Source organism: Arachis ipaensis, chromosome B04, assembly GCF_000816755.2.
Source record: "Arachis ipaensis cultivar K30076 chromosome B04, Araip1.1, whole genome shotgun sequence".
Lineage (NCBI taxonomy): Eukaryota > Viridiplantae > Streptophyta > Magnoliopsida > Fabales > Fabaceae > Arachis > Arachis ipaensis.
Genome location: NC_029788.2, coordinates 80,627,724 through 80,633,203, shown reverse-complemented (window position 1 = coordinate 80,633,203; position 5,480 = coordinate 80,627,724). Strand labels below are relative to the sequence as shown.

At 39.6% G+C, this 5,480-nt stretch overlaps 1 protein-coding gene across 1 annotated transcript in view; it reads left to right on the top strand.

The window, feature by feature from the left end:
• The window catches only part of LOC107639456 (rop guanine nucleotide exchange factor 7), a 3,420-nt gene extending 3,265 nt beyond the window's left edge, over positions 1–155 (top strand). Inside the window, exon 8 of the mRNA XM_016342955.2 lies at positions 1–155. This exon is cut by the window's left edge and continues 1 nt beyond it. The gene's annotated coding sequence lies outside the window, so the exon portion shown is untranslated.

Below are 5,480 nucleotides of genomic sequence, written 5' to 3'. Positions count from 1 at the left end.
GAAGCTATTGATCTTTTATAGCTGAGGCATTGCTGTGCCTTTTCTTTTGAATCTTTTCAGTCTTTTGTATGTATATGAATTATGAAATGTAGAAGGATTCAGATATTGCAGTAGTAATGAGATGCCTCTTAACAAGGGGTTACTCGATTTGTCAATTACCGGTTCCCGCAAACCTCAATTTCATCATGGAATCATTCCGTATAACTAAAGTTCAATTATAATATCCAAAGAACAAAAAGGGAACTAAAGTACAATTATATACTAGTACTAGATATTTCTGAGAAAGAAGGTAAAAGTAAAGATCGGAGCGACAGAAGGTTGAGATTTGGGATATGGAATACAGACACTCTAATAGAAAAATCCATGGAGGTGGTGGATACCATGATAAGGAAGAAGATTACCATCATGTGCCTATAAGAAACAAAATGAGTGAAAGCTAGGGAGTTTGATACCTCGGGTTCAAACTTTGGTATATAGAAAATGTGAAGAATAGAAATAGAGTAGGTATTATTGTGGATAAGCAGTGGAAGAAGGACGTAGTGGATGTCAAGAGGGTGGATGATCGGATCATCTCTATCAAACTTATGGTGGAAGGAGGTACTTTTCCTGTGATTAACGCCTATGCATCGCAAGTGGGTTTGGACGAGCAACTCAAGATAAGGTTTTGGGAGGATCTAGAGAGTTTGGTCCACAACATACCTTCGGGAGATAAGATTTTTTAGGAGGAGATTTAAATGGCCATGTTGGAAGAGAAGTGATTAGGTATGGAAGTATTCACGGAGCCCATGGTTTCGGGGTGGTCAATACCGATGGTAAAACTATTTTAGACTTTTCCTCAATCTTTGACATTCTCATTGTAAATACATGTTTCAAAATGAGAGACGAACATCTTATAACTTATAGAAGTGGCATGACAAGCTCTCAAATCGACTTCTTCTTGTTAAGGAGAGTTGACCGAAAATTTTGCATTAATGGTAAAATTATTCCGAGAGAGAGTTAACAATACAACATAGAATGCTCGACATGGATTTTTTCGTTGAACAAAAATTAAGAAAAAGACATCATACGAAGAACCCAAGCACGAGGTGGCGGCGGATGAAAGGTGAAGAACAAAGAACCTTCCTAAGACGAGTAGGTGGTAGCGCGGAATTACACTTCAAACCACTAAACCAGCAAGTGCACTGGGTCGTCCAAGTAATACCTGAGTGAGTCAGGGTCGATTCCACGAGGATTGTGATTTGAAGCAAGCTATGGTTATCTTGTAGATCTTAGTCAGGCGGATAGAAGAGTTGTTGGATTGTTTTAAACGCATAAAAAGAAAATAAATAAAACGTTACTGGTGCACGAAATTGTGATCATCAATGGCGCCAACAACTTGGTACGCACAATTGTAATCTCAACTCTTTGTCACAACTCCGCACAACTAACCAGCAAGTGTACTGGGTCGTCCAAGTATAAACCTTACGTGAGTAAGGATCGATCCCACGGAGATTGTCGGCTTGAAGCAAGCTATGGTCATCTTGTAAATCTCAGTCAGGCGGATTCAAATGGTTATGGAGTTTAAGATAATTAAAAGATGAATAAAATATATAATAGGATAGAGATACTTATGTAATTTATTGGTAAGAATTTCAGATAAGCGTATGAAGATGCTTTGTTCCTCCTAAACTTCTGCTTTCCTATTGCCTTCTTCCAATCATTCATACTCCCTTCCATGGCAAGCTTCATTTTGGGCATCACCATTGTCAATAGCCACCTCCCGTCCTCTCAGTGAAAATGGTCCAAATGCGCTGTCACCGCACGACTAATCATCTGTCGGTTCTCGATCATGTTGGAATAGGATCCATTGATCCTTTTGCGTCTGTCACTACGCCCAACACTCACGAGTTTGAAGCTCGTCACAGTCATCCCTTCCCAGATCCTACTCGGAATACCACAGACAAGGTTTAGACTTTTCGGATCTCAAGAATGGCCGCCAATGATTCTATCCTATACCACGAAGGTTCTAATCTTAGATTAGAAACCCAAGAGATACACATTCAAGCTTGATTGCATGTAGAACGGAAATGGTTGTCAGGCACGCGTTCATAGGTGAGAATGGTGATGAGTGTCACGGATCATCACATTCATCATGTTGAAGAACGAATGGATATCTTGGAACAGAAATAGGCTTGAGTTGAATAGAAAAACAATAGTACTTTGCATTAATTCATGAGGAACAGCAGAGCTCCACACCTTAATCTATGGTGTGTAGAAACTCCACCGTTGAAAATACATAAGTGAAAATAGTCTAAGCATGGCCAAATGGCCAGCCTCAAAGGTCTAAGGACTAAACGTCCAAAGATGAAAATACAATAGTAAAAGGTCCTATTTATAGATAACTAGTAGCCTAGGGTTACAGAAATGAGTAAATGATGCAGAATCCATTTCAGGGCCCACTTGGTGTGTGCTTGGACTGAGCGTTAAAGCTTTTATGTGTAGAGACTTTTCTTGGAGTTAAACGCCAGCTTTTGTGCCAGTTTGGGCGTTTAACTCCAGCTTTTATGCCAGTTCTGGCGTTTTGACGCCAGAATTTCTATGCTGACTTGGAACACCGGTTTAGGCCATCAAATATTGGGCAAAGTATGGACTATTATATATTTCTGGAAAGCCCAGGATGTCTACGTTCCAACGCAATTGAGAGCGCACCAATTGGGTCTCTGTAGCTCCAGAAAATCCACTTCGAGTGCAGGGAGGTCAGAATCCAACAGCATCTGCAGTCCTTTTTTAGCCTCTGAATCAGATTTTTGCTCAAGTCCCTCAATTTCAGCCAGAAAATACCTGAAATCACAAAAAAAAATACACAAACTCATAGTAAAGTCCAGAAATGTGATTTTTATTTAAAAACTAATAAAAACATAATAAAAACTAACTAAAATATACTAAAAACATACTAAAAACAATGCCAAAAAGCGTATAAATTATCCGCTCATCACAACACCAAACTTAAATTGTTGCTTGTCACCAAGCAACTGAAAATCAAATAGGATAAAAAGAATAGAATGTACAATGAATCCCAAAAACATCTATGAGGATCAGTCTTAATTAGATGAGCGGGGCTTTTAGCTTTTTTGCTTCTGAACAGTTTTGGCATCTCACTTTATCCTTTGAAGTTCAGAATGATTGGCATCTATAGGAACTCGGAATTTAGATAGTGTTATTGATTCTCCTAGTTCAGTATGTTGATTTTTGAACACAGCTACTTTTTGAGTCTTGGCCGTGACCCTAAGCATTTTGTTTTCCAGTATTACCACCGGATACATAAATGCCACAGACACATAACTGGGTGAACCTTTTCAGATTGTGACTCAGCTTTGCTAGAGTCCCCAATTAGAGGTGTCCAGAGCTCTTAAGCACACTTTTTTTGCTTTGGACCACGACTTTAACCGCTCAGTCTCAAGTTCTTCACTTGACACCTTCACGCCACAAGCACATGGTTAGGGACAACTTGGTTTAGCCGCTTAGGCCAGGATTTTATTCCTGTGGGCCCTCCTATCCACTGATGCTCAAAGCCTTGGATCCTTTTTATTTTACCCTTGCCTTTTGGTTTAAAGGGCTATTGGCTTTTTCTGCTTGCTTTTTCTTTTCTCTTTTTTTTTCCTGCAAGCTTTTCACTACTTTTTCTTGCTTCAAGAATCAATTTTATGATTTTTCAGATTATCAATAACATTTCTCCTTTTTCATTATTCTTTCAAGAGCCAACAATTTTAACATTCATAAACAACAAATTCAAAAAATATGCACTGTTCAAGCATTCATTCAGAAAACAAAAAGTATTGCCACCACATCAAAATAATTAAACTATTTTAAAATTTAAAATTCATGTACTTCTTTTTCTTTTTGCAATTAAAAACACTTTTTATTTAAGAAAGATGATGGATTCATAGGACATTCATAACTTTAAGGCATAGACACTAAGACACTAGTGATCATGTAATAAGACACAAACATAAATAAACATAAAGCATAAAAATTCGAAAAACAGAAAATAAAGAACAAGGAAATTAAAGAACGGGTCCACCTTAGTGATGGCGGCTTGTTCTTCCTCTTGAAGATCTTATGGAGTGCTTGAGCTCCTCAATGTCTCTTTCTTGCCTTTGTTGCTCCTTCCTCATGACTCTTTGATCTTCTCTAATTTCATGAAGGAGGATAGAATGCTCTTGGTGTTTCACCCTTAGTTGTCCCATATTGGAACTTAATTCTCCTAGGGAGGTGTTAATTTGCTCCCAATAGTTTTGTGGAGGAAAATGCATCCTTTGAGGCATCTCAGGGATTTCATGATGAGGAATTTCCTCATGCTCTTGCCCATGAGTGGGATCTCTTGTTTGCTCCATCCTTTTCTTAGGTATGGGCTTGTCCTCATCAATGAGGATGTCTTCCTCTATGTCAATTCCAACTGAATTACAGAGGTGACAAATGAGATGAGGGAAGGCTAACCTTGACAAAGTAGAGGACTTGTTCGCCACTTTGTAGAGTTCTCGGGATATAACCTCATGAACTTTTACTTCCTCTCTAATCATAATGCTACTGAAATCTAAGTATTTCCCTCGGACCATTGTAAGCCAATTCTTAGGGTCCGGGTTCACACTTTGATCGTGGTTCTTGGTGATCCATGCATTGGCATAGAACTCTTGAACCATTAAGATTCCAACTTGTTGAATGGGGTTGGTGAGAACTTCCCAACCTCTTCTTCGAATCTCATGTCGGATCTCCGGATATTCACCCTTTTTGAGTTTGAAAGGGACCTCGGGGATCACCTTCTTCTTGGCCACAACTTCATAGAAGTGGTATTGATGCACCTTTGAGATGAATCTCTCCATCTCCCATGACTCGGAGGTGGAAGCTTTTGCCTTCCCTTTTCTCTTTCTAGAGGTTTCTTTGGCCTTAGGTGCCATAAATGGTTATGAAAAAACAAAAAGCAATGCTTTTATCACACCAAACTTAGAAGATTTGCTTGTTCTCGAGCAAAAGAAGAAAGAAGAGAGTAGAAGAAGAAGAAATGGAGGAGATGGAGGTGTGTTGGTGTTTCGGCCAAGGGGGAGAAGTAGTGTTTATGTTGTGTGAAAATGAGGGAGTGAAGATGGGTTTATATAGGAGAGGGTTAGGGTTCGGCCATATAGGGTGGGTTTGGAAGGGAAAGTGGTTTGAATTTGAATGGTGAGGTAGGTGGGGTTTTATGATGGATGGATGTGGATTGGTGAAGGATTTATGGAGAAGAGGGTATGATTTGATAGGTGCGGAGTTTTTGGGGAAGAGGTATTGTGGTGATTAGTGAATGGGTGAAGAAGAGAGAGAGAGGTGGGGTAGGTGGGGATCCTGTGGGGTCCACAGATCCTGAGGTGTCAAGGATTTTTCATCCCTGCACCAAGTGGCGTACAAAATGCCCTTTTCTGCCAATCTTGGCGTTAAACGCCAGGTTGCTGCCCATTTCTGGCGTTTAA